We start from the raw sequence: 16,377 nt of genomic DNA on the forward strand, positions 1-16,377 counted from the left end.
ACTCAGCAGAGCTTATCTCTTTGGTTCAGAGACACAGCTCTTTCTGTTATCTAAACAAATTGCATGGCTGGGCCATCCATCAACAAACACTAGCAAGCTTAATAATACTGTTACAACTTGTATGACAACCGGTAGGTTCCAATCATATTATACTCATTCCCCTCTCCTCCAACCTTCGTATGGCCCCTCACACTCGCCTATTACAGAGGTTCCTCCTTGATCCACCCCAAGAATCATGTCTGGCTTACTGATGCTTACGCAATTATTCAAAATAATGCCTGGTTTAGGCATACTGCAGTCATCCATACAGCATATGACTGAGTTATAGCCAATTACCATGGCCAGGTGGCTGAATCCATCGCTTAGCCATTCACTCCTCTGACAGCATCAACTGGGTGCACCCACTGACCTCCCTCATGGCAAGCAAGCTCCTCCCATACCCACACAAGGAAAATCTGTGGCAACTTCCCTTGTGAAAAAAAATCCAGCAAAATGCCTATATGCCTACTTCAACTGTTGGCCACATTCATTTCCATTCTGCTCAATTCATAGCTAAGGCCAAATGCAATGCCCTAGCAGATGCCACTGCTGTGACCAGAGAAGCAGCAGTGGCGTCAAAGACTGACACCCATGATAAAGCCAATCACAGCATATATTAGCAGCTGAAGTGAGAAAACTTCACCATCTTAAGGTTTGTGCTGTTACAATATCCCTTATCTTTGATTTCATCCACTACGTTAAGCTCTTAAAGGCCTTCTGGCTTAACGCTGACATTCTGGAGCCACTTGGTTATTTTAAGTTTTTTTCTGCAAGCAACTCTTTAATTTCATAACTCCAGCAGAAGGAAACTTGGTTCTGCTTTGGTAAGACATTTTCCTGTTCTGCTGCCCATTTCTGGATACATCTCAACAACACAGGATATTATTCCATTCTTTCACTTTCCATGTACCACGTAGTGAAGAAGTAAGGCAGCATAATCAAGCCATTCACAATATCTGCAAGTTCTGATTCATTATAAAGATCTTTTTCTAACTGTAAGAAACACTCAATTTCTCATCAGGCAATGACAAGAAAGCAGTAAAAGCTGTTCTTTGATTAGCGGAATCAAACTCTCTAACCCACATAAGGTTATAAGAGCAGGTACGTTTTATTTCAGCACTGCGCTACATGCCAGGTACAAGGGAATTGCTCCTCCTAGCTTGCACACCAGAGAGTGGGACCTTGATACATTTGTAAGCCAAGCCATACATATTCAGCAGTATTTCCCAAGACCCATTGACATATTCATTACTTTTCCGGGAATTCATTTACATACTGTCCCTCCCCCTAGCGCATGCGCAGTAGCTTCCATTAAATGAAGGCTCAACGTCTTCCTCCCCACCTGGTGGTCGTTCCTGGATGAAGTCAGACGTCTTCCTCGCCATGGTTTCTGACCATTGTCCCAGTTCTGAGCACTTCGGCAATTTCTTATTCTGTTTATCCTCCCTTTTCCATTGTTTTCTTAGTGGCCCCTTTCTGCTGACTTGAGAAGGCTTCCTTTTGAGAATGTGCTTGGGCTAGCAAAAGTTAAACTAAGCGATGCTATTTGCAAATTCCTTTTGAGTTAGCAAAACAAGCGGTGTTATGGACCCCTTACATCTTGTATTCTTCAGCTTACTATCTCATCCTGGTTGCTACATTCTTTTGTCTTGGCTTCCTTTCAGCTGGGCCATGTTTACCCTTCATCCCCTAACTCACTTTACTGCAGTAATGGGCGCACACCTCCTTATGGCAAGGGAGAAATTGTGTGCCATATCACCAAAACCCACTCCATTAAATACCCACACTCGAGGCAGGTGTTACCTCTCCTGCTGTTCATTGCTTGAGCTTATCATGCTCACAATCTTCCCAATGTGTTTGCTAAAATATTTTTCTATATACAATTTATCACAACCTGCTGTTCTTTCATCTTTCAATGGGGAACAAGAGAACAATGCATATTAGGCCCACCAGCGGTTCCCCATTTTTCAAGGGGAACAGGAGGACAATGTATGCTGGGTCCACATGCAGTTCCCCATTTGTCAAAGGGGAACAGCAGAACAATGCATGCCAGACTCTCCCTCCCTATCACTTTAGCCAGTCTCAATTCTTTCCCACCCGGGCTAGGTGTTCTGACAACCAAACTACTTGGCAAACTCACTCTACCATGTACTAAGCTATGCTTCAATGATGTGTTGTGAACAAGAACCGTTACACAATTTTGCTGAAGTTTAGCAAAAATCTATACTTTAGTGCTTAGAATTATTCTAGTGCAAAAACACAGCCTACTTCTCAGATAACTGGAACTCTCCTGGATAGAGTTCAGCACAAGATCCAAGAACTGAAAGGACAAATTTAATCTGCAGGACCACCTTCATGCCCCCATTTATGCTTCTAGACTTACAGCAGCCATTCTCAGTCAACTGAAAGCATTTACCAGAAATTCAGTATTTGCTTGACATACGTATCAGAGCAAGATAAGAGCAGCTTGGCAGTACTGTACTTGTGATACAACACTGTCTGAGCCTGTTAAGGAACCACTGTCTAAAATCAACAAGAGAGATCAACAGCAACACTTTGTGGACAGTTTTACATTTGAAAGCATTTCTTTGGATGTGGACAGAAGCTATTTGCTTTTGAATGGGAAGGTCCAAGAACATTTTCTGGCTGAAGACTAAGCCTTGGCGCAAGTATTTTCAGCTTGATACAAGAAGTTAGATACCACTGTATACCTTGAAGGCAAGATACAAGCTGGAGCCACCTCTTACCTATGCTGATTTAATTTTGTAAAGCTTCAAAGTCAGGAACAAAAGACCTCTGCTGAGAGCCGGTAAGCCAGAAGCTGTCACTCTAACCACTCTATAAGTAAAGAGAACACTTATCTTTCACCTTCATCTGTCACTGTCATCAACTGATCATCACACGTTGGACGACTCACCGCTGCCAAAACAAGCCTGAATCAGCCACATTCAGTCACGTCCATCTGTCTAGCTATAAATACATGACCAAAAGAGAGTACATGTACACTGTCATTTTCCTCATATTCTAGCTTTATTTCAGATGTTATAGCAGCCTCCACACACAGGAGGGCTCACAGCAGTTATACAGAAGGCAATTTGATAGATGTTACCAACATCTCAGATGGACAGTTAATCACACAGTAGTTACAACAGCTTGAAGTACATTAAGACCAGACACTTGTCTCTGCAGATCCCCATCCCACCATACCCAGCAGTTTATTTTTATCTCATCTTCTATTGGCTTTATTGTCCTAATTCTACGTGCCACTACAGACACTTATTACAAAAACAGTTCTTGAATGGTCTTATTAGTTTCACTCCTATGAAACACATTATAATGCTACTACGTGATGGAAAGTACAGCAATAATAGGGTGGGAAAGTCCTAGGCTGCAACAATTCAGGACAAGTCCAAATGCAACAGCTGTGGATACAAGAGCAAAGGAAAAAAAGCTGCTTACCTCTGGAAGACCATAGGTAAGCAGGGATCTCCACAGAGATACCCTTGATTCTTGTGCCAACCCTTAAATGATATCTGGGAAGGGATGCATCCTGGCTCCACCCTTTCTTGTTACTCAGATGCACTGCATGCACCTGAGCTCCCCTGGGTTGGCCCTGCCTTCCCACCAGGTGCTCAATCTCTGGTTCAGGCCATAACTCAGCATTTCCGCTACACACACACACACAATCAGATTCTTCTTTCCAGTCTCCCTTTGAATTCTTAGTGCTATCTCCTCCATCCATCAGGACTTGTAATCTGACTTTATTCAATATTATCTGATATTACTTCCATGTAAATTTGTTAGCATTTCCCTATCCCTTAAGAAAACACCACCAAGATGACATTTCTCAGCAGCAGTTGAAGTTATCCTTTTCAAGTCATTTGTCAGAGCTATCCTCTTCAAATCATATCATTAGCCTAGACCACATTGCAGGTGTTTTTTAAGTGATACTGTAAGTGATCACCATCTCCAGCAGCTCTGGGGGTATCTCAAGCTGTGAGGGTAGGGGCCCAGCCTAGAGCCTCCGGATGTCTCTGTTAGCAAATATAGCTGCTGCCTTCCTGTTTGCAGGTTTTCCCAGAGATACATAAGCAACATTGACACAGCTCCCTACTAAAGCTGCCACAAAATGCTGAAGGCAGCACCTGTATATTGAATTTATATAAAACTTAGGCAAGAGAAGCCAGGTCCCTTTCCTCTGCTTTGACTGGGCAGGTCTGAATGTCACCAGAATAAAAACCATCCCCTCTCTCCAGAGTTACAGGCATTCTGCATTCACAGATCCCCCCTGTTCTGCTCACAAAGAAGTACAATTGCTTCTGAAATGTTCTTGGTGATACCAGGCAAAGTATTCACAGATAAGCAATAGTCATACTATGGAACTCACCCAACTGGTGAAGGAGCTCTCTGGCTTCATAGCACTCCTTCTCATGGAACAACCTAGGCCCAACAGATGCTCTCCTTTCAGTGGCTGGCCCTTGTACAAGCCAGGATCCAGGGCTCCACCCTGGATCCACCCCTTCTGGTCCCATGGGGAGAAATGTAAGGGCTCTCCTCTGTCTCTCTTTGGGATAATCAAGCAAGCCTATTTGAGCAAGAAATTTTCTTGACATTGTGCACATGCTAGGGATAGAGAGTGAGAGTTAAGAAAAGTTTTCTAAGAAGACAGGACAGGCTGGGCTCAGACAGACATCCTGACCAGACAGGGTTTGCACTTGACTGGCCCTCTTTATGCCCCATTGCATTAAAGGACTATGTAATTTGGCAGAAAATAAATCCCCTTGTGTCCCTACTTAACAGGTGGGCTGGAGTCAGTTGAGTGATGCCCAATCCAGCACTAGAAGTCTGGTTATATATGAGCTATAATAATGAGCTACAATAATGGATTCACAAATAGCACTCTGCACCATTTGTCCAGCAGCACCCAAAAGGGCTCTCCATATCCAACCTCATGGAATTCAGACAAACCCAATGAGAACTCTCACGGCTGGATTAGTGAACAGTGCAGTTAATTAAAGCAAGAGATTGCAGGCCTTTTTGGATTGTCAGTGATAACTGACAAAAAAAACTTTGCAAGTGATACTGTAAAGCATGTGAGATTAACCATGAACGTAAGTAATACAGCCTGGCCACAAGCACATTTGGTAATAAAAACAGCTCTTTAGAGATCTTTCCCCAGAAAAGCACTCAGTATGACCAAGTATGCAAATCTTACCCAGTATGCATCTCTATGGGGAAGAAATAAGAGGCTCAACCCATCCACTGCTCCCAGAATTCGTTCATGCTTAATATCTAATTGTGTCTTCTCTGACATACCCTCCTCTTAAGTCATTTTTATACTATTTCCTATTATACAGGTGGACTTGTATAGGATCACAGAATGGCGTGAACTGGAAGGGACATCAAGGATCATCAGGCTCCAATCCCCCTGCCACAGGCAGGGTTGTCAACAGCTAGATCAAATACTAGATCAAGATTCCCAAGGCCCCATCCAACCTGGCACTGGAACACCTCCAGAATGGGGCACCCAGAGCCTCTCTGGACAACCTGTTCTAGCATCTCAACACTCAGTGAAAAATTTCCCCCTGACATCTATTCTAAATCTTCCCTCCTTTAATTTAAAACCATTCCCCCTTGTCATATCACTATCTACCAGTGTAAAAATTTGATTTCCCTCCTGTCCGTAATCTCCCCTTAAATAGTGGAAGACCATAATGAGGTCTCCCCACAGCCTTCTCTTGTTCAGACTGAACAAGCCCAGCTCCTTCAACCCTTTTACAGAGGAGAGGTGCTTCAACCCTCTGATCATCTTCACGGCCCTAATGTGACCTTGAGGGACTTCAGTAATACGTACCTTTGTTACAAATGTTTTTAAATTATCTAACTTTGCTTTTAAAGGTGTAGACTAAAAAATTCAGAGCGTGAGCTCACCGAGGAGTTACCACACCTTGAAGTCAAGAAGCTTTCAGGAAAGTGTGTTTTTGTGTTACAAAGTCATAATGAGCAAAGTTCACCCAAATTATGGTATTTTGTCAAAGAATGACAGACTGTTGACTTGGGGTAGCAAATACATGGCTTATCATTTCTGTAGTACCATCAAGTTCCTATCTTGGCAGTGGTACCACAGAGCCTGGTCACAGTACCTTCATTCTGCTCTACCCTTCATGCTGTTTCTCTTCAAATCAGCAAATCAAACTCCCCTTATGCTGCCAACACCCGATATTGCCTAGGGAAATTCTGTGGAATGGATTTCTTGCATACCAGCCACACTCCGCTTTTGTATCTTTCCTTAATGTGTGAGCAATGCTATACCTTTAATATAAATTTAATTTCCAAGTCACCTCTAGCAATTATTCCGCAGCCCTTTCCACCTATCCTTCTCATCGGTCCTCCCCAGTTCCTGCACACCCCTTATTATATGGCAAAGATCCACCATCATCATCTTCCTTTGATAACCAGAGCTCCCAGGTCTGCATTGTTATTCACGGAGAAACCTGGTTCCGTAGCTTATCTGTTCTACTTACACTTGCCTGTCAGGATCGTGGCTACATTTTGTTTCTAGTCCCACTTGACAAGGTTCCTGATCAGATAATCCCGTTGAAATAAACATTCTTACATTCCTGCATTCTTACCAATTAGCAAGAAGGTTTGCTCCTCCATATTGTCTCCACCACTCCCCATCACGATATGCATGTGTGTTTTATTTATTTCTTCCCTTATTCTTCCTCCTTTTCTTTTGCAATGGAAGGGTCCTTTAAGAAACAGATGCTACAGAATCAGAGCTTGTAAAACTCCCTCAACAGTCATGGGAATTACAGTCAGTCAGAAGGAAAGCAAGAAGTAGACCACTCTTCTCACCAAGAACAAGATAACAGATAAATGCCATACCACATAGTAATAGAAAAGTTAGATACAGCAAAATCTGATTTTGTCCTAACAAGCTGTTTTGCCAGTAGATGGGGTCAGCACAAAGGACACAGACACCAAGTTATAGAAGTGTGTTTATCTTTACTCATTTTTAAATCAATAAAATAATAAGTGAAATAATAAGCAAGAGTAAAACAAAACAAGGTAATGCACCTAATCATTACTACATAAGATTAACTGTAGTGATTAAGAAAGATAAATCATCAACTGCCCTAATATTTTACCATCATCCAGACCCACAATCACTGGGGAGCCCTGGTTGCAGCAAGGATTTGGAGAATCTTTCCCAGCAATTGGGAGGTCCTATGCAATGCCTCCACTCATAGGTGAGGTCTCTAAAGTCACTGCAAGGGGGTCCAGCTTTTATAAAGTTGAATAAATATGCTTACATAACTTCAAGTGCAGAAACACCGGATTCCATCCTCCTTTTAGATTCCACCCAAAGCCTGGCTGGGCTCAAGGAGGAACCAAGGGAGTTTCCCTATCGATTTGGGTTTTAACCACATATTTCTCATGGTCTTGCAACATGCCCCTAAATAAAGATCCGCTGTTGGTTACTGTTACACAACAAGCATTATAACAGATCTTTATAAACTGACATCAAAATATATATTCACGTTAAAAAAAAAAAACAACAACATAAATATTGCATTGCATGTGTGATATAGCGTTTGGTTTCAAGGTTCATCTAGAGGTCAGCTTTGGTTCAGGGCTTTTTGTTCAGGCCTTAGTACCTCAGAAGCATCTAAAATGAGCTCAATGGGATTATTCTCAAAGAAAAAGAATTTTCTGCAAGCACCACGGACTGCAGGCATTTGAAACAGCCATGGTTCAAAAGGAGTTTTAAAATTCTAGCTCTCCACAATACCAAGCAACACACAAACACTGCCAAAGAAGTCGTTGCTAAGAACAGACCCAAACCCAATCATTTATTGCTTACACTCCTCAGGGGAAAAGTTATCTTCACTTCTGACTAATAGCATTAAGTGTGAAAAAGCAATTTTTAATACAAAATCAGAAGATTTGCAGGAAAAGGCATTAGTAAAAGGGATCAGATTCACCGGATCAGTTAACATTTCTTAATAGTCTATTCAAAAACCTACAAGTAAAAGATTTTCTAACGGTAGTATTAGAGTTCTTATAATAGGAATATCCTTGCCTAACAGTACAGATCATGTTTATATCTGAAATGTATATTTACATCTACCATGCATCTATAGCTTATGCTTTTCTAGCTGTAATTCTTACTGTGATGAAAGGGGTGAAATAACACTTTTTAGAAAATGCCTACACCCCCACGGCACAGTTGCAGACTCCTACTTAGCATCACACTTTACGACAACAACCTTAAAATGTGCTTTGAACTCTGAAAGCTTTCCAACTTACAAGGTACATCCAAAGAACAACCTCGTACCTCCACTAGCTGTAGGCAACTCCATTTTGAAGTACTGCTCTGAAATTATTCACCATTTAACAACTGCTAATTGGAAAAAAGTTTGTAATTTATCTACGGGATACATTAACTGAATTTCAGTCAAACAACACTAATCTTTCAAAAGCACATAACATGCTCTTTGGCATACCTGCGCTTTATACAAGCAGTAAAGCATTTTATAAGTTTTAAGATCACAAGAGCGATCACAAGAGATCTTGAATAAGAAGTTAGGTATAGCCATGACAACATCTTTCTTCTCTGCAAATTTGTAAAGCTTGCCATATGCTGCAATTTACACAACTGTCAACTATACCACTCATTAAATAGTCTTTCTTGCAGTGCCCCCAACTAATAAACCCTGCTGCCTTTTCAGTTGTTGTTTTGCATTTCCATTGCGCTTTGCAGTTCTGAAACTCCTGATAACTTGTGTCTGCTTAAGTATATAAGTCCTAAATAATACACATCTATAGCATGTCTATCAACCACATGAAAGAAGAGGCACAAACCCACTTCCTGTCAGCAGTAGAAAAGTACTGCAGTCCTTTGAAAAACAGTGGAAAAACAGACAGTTCAAGAAGCTGTGGAATAATTGCTATAGCGACTTGAAATTAAGGTACAGCACTGCTCACAGAGGCAGAGAAGCAGCTGGTATGCAAGGAATCCATAAAACAGCACAGAAGGTGGAGGAGTGACTACTTCTGCAGTCAAGTTATGTGATCCATTCCAGGTTCCTCAGCAACCCTTGGTGTTGGTGGCAACATCAGGAGAACTTGATGTACTGACTCTTCAAGGAGCAATGCCAGGATGGGAACCTGGTGGTACTAAGTACTGAAAAGCTGCTACCCTGAGCCAACAGTCCATCACTCCTTGACAAAATACCATACTTCAGGTTAACTTTGCTCAGCAAAAGCTCATTATCATACCAGAACACAGCCATCCCAAAAGCTACCTACCTCCAATCTGTGATCACTCCTCACCAAGCCTGTACCTTTAGAAGTAAAGAGATAGAATTGTTCACCATTCGTAATCAAAGGCATGTATCACTACAGTCCCTCAAGCTCCACCTGCAAAACAAGAAATGGTATAAAAATGGCTTAAGATAAGGGGGATATCACGGAAGATACTACCACAGACAAGATGGGAGAATACCTCTGACTTTTGAGATCAGTTGACAGACTGAGTTTCTCTTCCCCCACATAGGGACACCTACTGGTTAAGAGTCTCTCCCTCTGTTACACAGAGTACTTCCCCAGGAAACTCAGAAATCTCTATAGCGTTGCTTTTATAACTGAATGTTATAATGTTGTGGCCAGGTTGTATTATTCCTTGGTTAACCTCAAAAGCTGTGTAGACAGTACACTTATCACCAGCAACCCAAAAGAATCTGTGCTCTGTTGCTTTAATAAGCTGCACTGTTCACTAATCTAGCCATCACAGTCGTTAGTCTGGGCATGACCCAAACTCTTTCAGCATGGCCATGGAAACCCATTTGAACACAATGAGTGAAGGACATTTTCTTGAGCTGCATAAAAAAAAAAATATAGTATAGTTAATGTATATAAGTAACAAAGTATTTTAATATATATTTTCTATTAAAATAGGGCAACAAAAACATAAGTCTAGTGGGATAGTTGACCTTGGTTCTGTGAAACTAGTATATCAGTGCCTGGTTCAATATACTTATAAGTAATTCCTACTGAGTTCTCAAGGTTCTCACAGATTTTTTATTTTTTTATGATTTTTTTTTCCTGTGCTTCATCTTTGAAAACAGTTGTTCATAAATGTACGTGCTGCCACTGAACAATGACATGAATAAAGGAGTGACTGTAAAGTGAGGGATATTTCTCCCTGGTAAGACACGTCTCATAAAGAGACACAATCCAATTTTTATTTGAGTTGACTGTCAAGTTGCAACTATACATTCCATTTGAAAATTCACAGGTATCAGATTGATGTCCATTGAAAATGGAGTCACAAACAGCTTTTTGAGACATTGAACGTTACAAAATTTGTCAGCGCTGCACAGGTATTCTGGATATTTCTTCTGCAATGAACTTGTTAACTTATTGAATTACCTCACAAAATAACAAAACCATATGCTTAATAACTAAATAAGAAAACTTTCGTGTTTGCTTAATAACAAAAACCACACATCTCCTCATAAGAAGTAGACTGTGTTTTTGCACTAGAGCAATTCTAAACACTAAGGTACAGACTTTCGCTAAACTTTCTTACAAAATGGCTGCAAGGTTTCTTGTTCACAACACATCATTGAAGCATAGCTTAGTACATGGTAGAGTGAGTTTGCCAAGTAGTTTGGTTGTCAGAACACCTAGCCCAGGTGGGAAGGAATTGAGACTGGCTGAGGTGATAGGGAGGGAGAGTCTGGCATGCATTGTTCTGCTGTTCCCCTTTGACAAATGGGGAACTGCACGTGGACCCAGCATGCATTGTCCTCCTGTTCCCCTTGAAAAATGGGAAACAACAGGTGGGCCTAATATGCATTGTTCTCTTGTTCCCCATTGAAAGATGAAAGAACAGCAGGTTGTGATAAATTGTATATAGAAAAATATTTTAGCAAACACATTGGGAAGATTGTGAGCATGATAAGCTCAAGCAATGAACAGCAGGAGAGGTATCACCTGCCTCGAGTGAGGGTATTTAATGGAGTGGGTTTTGGTGATATGGCACACAATTTCTCCCTTGCCATAAGGAGGTGCGTGCCCATTACTGCAGTAAATAACAACTTCTGCTGCTTCGCAAATATCACTGCCTGATGAGAAACTGTTGATTTGAGTGTTTCTTACATTCATAGGCACACACACACGGTAGGATGAAATCTAATTATTGGCAATCACCGCATTTCAGTCACCAAGTGGCACAAGGGAATGTAAGGTAAATACATGCTGGTTTCAATTTAACTGAGCACATGTCACAGATGCAAGAGAAGAGCCCCACACCACATATTCCCCTCCACAGCACTCCATTACCACCTATGCAGCCAGCACTCAAACTATGCAGTCAACTCATGACAAAATATCCCTGAAATCATGTAATAATGTTAGAAGTTTACAATCTCATTACTAGTTATCTAAGACTGCATGCAGCCTGAACGTTACACATGCCTGCTCTACAGCTTTTCACAAACCCTCATCGGTCTTAACAATGCATGAGGAAATGAACACTGCCAGGAATTAAGACATCTGAATAGCACCCATCTCTCCTTGGGCTTCTGCTCTCTACTCCTATTTTGCGATGTTTGACCTCTCCATTCCTTTTAAAATAGGGGACAGAATATTAATCTCTCTCTTCTACTCACTTATTAACTATTAGTCATCAGCAAAGAGAAAAAGGATTCCACATCAAACCAACAGGTCAAGCAGAACAATTTTTGTACTGATTGAGACCAGGAGAGGCCACCATCAGCAAGACAGAGTTACAAATGAAACCAAACATGTTCCGCACAGTCTATGGGACCACTTCCCATATTTGCAATCTGCAGCCAAAAGCAGGACCCAGGTAGTGGTTGAGTAGGCTGCAGCATGCAGTACAGCTGGGCACTCTACTGGAGGAGACTAAACTGGCACAACAGTGCCCATTTGATTGCTTTTCCTCATGAAAAGGTAAATATAAAAGCAATAGTTTAAATTTTAGAAACAAAAAATATTTCACTATCAGATGTTTGCAGAAACTATTTAAGGCAAAGAACTTGCTGGCTTTTTAAAAGCCACTGTTTGAATGATTGCTTCCAACAGATAAGAATTATTTTATGAATCTACAAGCACTGCAGTTTAAGAATGGTATGAAGGGAAAAAGGGGAGAAGAATGGAAAAAGTGTCTGTGCATTAGGTGGTAAAATGAGCCAAAACAAAAGCCTCTCTAAAATCCTGACAGATCAGTGAACTAGAGTGTGCTCTAGCTACCATCAAGCAGGAAAACAAAACACTTCATAGCACTCGATATGAAGGTACACAGTGATGTTTTTCTGCCATAGCATCAGTTCATATACTATCTTCTGAAAAGAAATATATGCATATACATATAAAAATATATACTTCTAGGTTTACTGTTCAAGTCTGAACATGCCAGCTCCAAAAAGTGCGTTCTGCCCTTTACTTTGAAGTACCATAACTTGCTTCAGTGAGCTGCATGAATAAAGAGAATTGACAGCTCCAGATGAATAGCTTTAAGACCAACTTTGCACATTTTTAAGGCTTTGTTCTGTTACTCAGATGAATGTCTTACTGGCAGGAATACTAAGAGTAAAGGATTTGATTTTGTGAACAGTAACCTAAAAGTGATCATTAACACCACTTTGCTTTCTCTGCCAGGAATGACTATCCAAATGTTTTAACACACTGGATGGACAGCTCAAGAACATCAGGTGATAAGAGATAAAGAAGCATTTGTTACTTGCAATAACTTTTATTCTTCCCACAGTCCTGAGATGCGAGAGCTAGAAAATATTTACCAGTAGACACCATAGGTCTGTTTTCTTTTACTTTCCAGTCTTCCCAGGAGGCTAGTTAAGAGTAGGGAAAAATCTAGCATTACCACAGAGCTCCTGGAAAGAGGCAGCTGCATAATAACTTCTAGGAAAAATGATCCTCAGCATTCCTATGGGCTTCAGAAACTCATGTTCTAGTTCATGCCTCCAGTTTTCACCAATATCTAGAGGCCTCCAGAAGCATACAGAGAAACCTCAGAATTAGTGCTGTAGGGGTGTCAGCCTCTTCTCCACATTTCCACTTGCCTTTGCAGACAGAGTATGTCAGATGCTCCCAAGCTGGAAGAGACCCACCAGATCCAACTCCTGGTTCCACACAGCACCACCCCAAAATCCAAACCGTGTGTCTGAAAGTGATGTCCAAACACCCCTTGAGCTCCATCACTCGGGGCCGTGCCCACTGCCCTGTGCAGCCCGTTCCATGCCCACCGCCCTGCGGTGCAGACCTGTCCCTAACCCCCAGCTGCCCCTCCCCGTTCCCGCCTCCCGGGATAGCACACCCCGCAGTGAAAGCCGCTAAACAAACTTCTGCCTGAGGCAATGATGGAGGAAGATCTTTCGGGAGGCAAACGGAAAAGCAAGCCTGTAGATTTCCTTGCGCTCGCTTGTTCGCTCGCCTGCTCGCTCAGCCTCCAGCCGGATCAATTCTAACCGACCTGCGAGACGAGCGCCGAGCACCCGCAGCGCCCCGCTCCCATCCGGCCTGCCGCGCTCCCCGGCCCCGCGCAGCCCCACGGGCCCCTCCGCCCGCTCCCGGCCGCGCGCAGGAAGGCCCGGCCTCATCGCCGCTGCCGCCCTGCCCGCCGCCCGTGCTCACCGAACCCGGCGCCCGGCGGCTGATCCGTACGGAGGCAGAAGCGGAGCCGGAGGCCGCTGGGCCCCCAGGCCTCGGCGGATAGAACGAGGCCTCCGCAGCCGGCAGGCAGAGCGGCGGCACGGAGCCAGAGACCGCCCCGGGGCGGGACCGCGCCGGAGCTGTAGGAGGAGGCTGCGCGCGGGCGGCTGTCCCCTCGGCGGCCTCCTCGGGTCGCTATGGCGCAGCCGGGGACTCGGCGTTCTCTCGGCTGCGGGGTCCTTCCGGCCCGCTCGGGTCCTGGAAGAGTCATCCGCGTGCTGAAAACTCGTTTAATTAGGAAAGGTGAACGTTCAGAAGGGGAGACAGAGCAGCTCGCTCCTTTGTTCGAACAAAATAGCCCTCAGCAGCCCGCTGAGCTGGAGGGTCTCTCAAATTATCGGAGGGTGCGATGAGAGATGAACTGCGCCTTGCAATAACCGTAGGTGCTAAGTGTGCTGGGCAGCTGATCGCTCAAGGTACCAAACCGCAGTAGGTTGAAGCGAGCAAGGAAAACTCCTAGAGGAACAAGATGAGCCTGCGTTTATGATAAGCGAGAACACCTGCGTTTTTGTGACTGAAAGTTGCCTAAGGGACCGCCGCACTGAGGATGAGCAACCTCCAGCTCTAAGTCAGTAAGAAAGAAACCATGTAAAAAAAAAAAAAAAAAAAAAAAAAAAAGACAATGGGCAGAGACAGAATTCCTAGAAAAGGGATGGACATCTTGAGAAATACTATGACTATGTATCAGGCTTTGTGGAAATTTAATGAACACGTAATGCTGTCAGAAATAAAAGCATGTACACAGAAGCAAAGGTAGAGAATTGCTTTGGGTGTGAACCCTGTTCTCTCTCACGATGCGACAAAGGATACCAGCTGATGATCATTGATCGGTGATTATTATCAGTTATTATATGTTTCTATTAGCATGCCCCCCCCCCCCCCCACAACGTATCATACACAATATGTGCAATTCACTCTATGCCACCCAGGGCAAAGAAGTCAAATGTTTATGAGCCTGTGAAGCCTGCATGCTCTGCTCAAACTTCAGAGGTTGGCGTTAGTCAGCTCCTGTGGTTTCCTCTGGTTTCACATTCTGTTTGGCACAGATAAGCTTTAGCAACACACCCCTTACAGTATTACAAGGTTACTGTTTGTAAAGGCACTATCTCCCTATCTTATCAGAAGGGCCCCACAAGGGAACTCAGGAATGCATTCAGGAATGCACTCAGGAAGGAAGAAAGAAGTTCCCCAGATGCTCCAGGATGATCTGGAGGCCACGTGAAGGCCTTGCTGAAACCGAAACTGAAACCAGACAAAACTGGTTGAGGCAGGCTGAAGCAGGAATAAGTGTAACCTGAAGTAACCTATGATTCGTTAAGGCCGAAATAAATGTGCAATTACACACCCAAAAAGGAATAATGAGATTTAAATAATGTTATAATGAAGTAATGCCCCACCCTCACTTCCTGTGTGAATGAGTGAACGCCTTACAGAGCTTGCGCAAAGGAATGATGGGAGACATATAACCAGAGACAATTTTTAGCTAAGATAACAGCTTTTTAAGCTGTTTCATTGAAAACAACTGTGTAAATATCAGATTGGGATGTTCCCTTCGCTCCCAAGTTTGTACAGTCTTAAAGGAAATGCAATCAGCAAACCTCAGTCCTGTAAGTCTATCAAATCTGTGCACCAGGCAAGGATTGGGATGACAAACACCGTGAAGACCAACCCCTAGCTCCACACAGAACCACCCAAATAGTCAGATCATATTTCTGAGAGCTTTGTCCTGAGATAATAAGCTGAAGAACACAAGATGTAAGGGGTCCATAACATCGCTTGGTTTCACAACCTCAAAAGGAATTCACAAATAGCATCGTTTAGTTTACCCTTTTGCTAACACTAGAGGAATTTACTGCTTAGTTTAACCTTTTGCTAGCCCAAACACATTCTCAAAAGGGAGCCTTCTCAAGCCAGCAGAAAGGGGCCCCTAAGAAAACAATGGAAAGGGAAGATAAACAGAATAAGAAATTGCTGAGGCATGCAGGGCAGGAGAAGAGCTCAGAACTGGGACAAAGGTCGGAAGGACATGGTGAGGAAGACATCTGACTTCATCCTGGAACGACCACCAGATGGGGAGGAAGACGTCAAGCCCTCATCCCATGGAAGCTACTGCGCATGCTTTAGGGGGAGGGACAGTATGTAAATGAATTCCCAGAAAAGTAATGAATATGTCAGTGCGTCTTGGGAAATACTGCTGAATATTGTATGGCTTGGCTTGTAAATGTATCGAGATCCCACTCTGGTGTGCAAGCTCCCCCTTGTACCCGGCGTGTGGTGCAGCACTGAAATAAAGACGAACCTGCTCTTATAATCTTATGTGGGTTAGAGAGTTTGTTTCCACTAATCAGTCCAAGATTCAATAGACAAACATAAAAAATAAGTGAGTTAATGTGAGAAGAAAATATAGTATAGTACAGTACTTACAAATCACAACATTGCCAGAAGACTTTGATGTGTTCAGAAGGTCTAAATTCATGTTCTAAAGAGGTAAAAAAAGCTATATGGAGTAAAACATTAAATTTTGTAAAGTGAGTAACTGTTAGGAAAGCAAAGCTCGTTACATAACCATACTGC

General features: G+C 42.8%; 1 protein-coding gene across 9 annotated transcripts in view; it reads right to left on the reverse strand.

The window, feature by feature from the left end:
• The window catches only part of RESF1 (retroelement silencing factor 1), a 28,732-nt gene extending 14,813 nt beyond the window's left edge, over positions 1-13,919 (reverse strand). For 6 of the 9 annotated variants that reach the window (XM_090144730.1, XM_090144689.1, XM_090144728.1 and 3 more), the window contains exons 1-2: positions 13,726-13,855; positions 9,355-9,465 (exon numbers count right to left, since the gene is read on the reverse strand). The gene's annotated coding sequence lies outside the window, so the exon portion shown is untranslated. Of the gene's footprint in view, positions 1-4,426; positions 9,466-13,725 lie in introns of all 9 variants that reach the window. The other 3 variants (XM_090144716.1, XM_031589720.2, XM_090144694.1) reach the window with 3 other exon arrangements.
• Positions 13,920-16,377: the final 2,458 nt, after the last annotated feature.

This window comes from Phasianus colchicus, chromosome 1 (genome assembly GCF_987193195.1).
Source record: "Phasianus colchicus chromosome 1, bPhaCol1.hap1.1, whole genome shotgun sequence".
Classification (NCBI taxonomy): Eukaryota; Metazoa; Chordata; class Aves; order Galliformes; family Phasianidae; genus Phasianus; species Phasianus colchicus.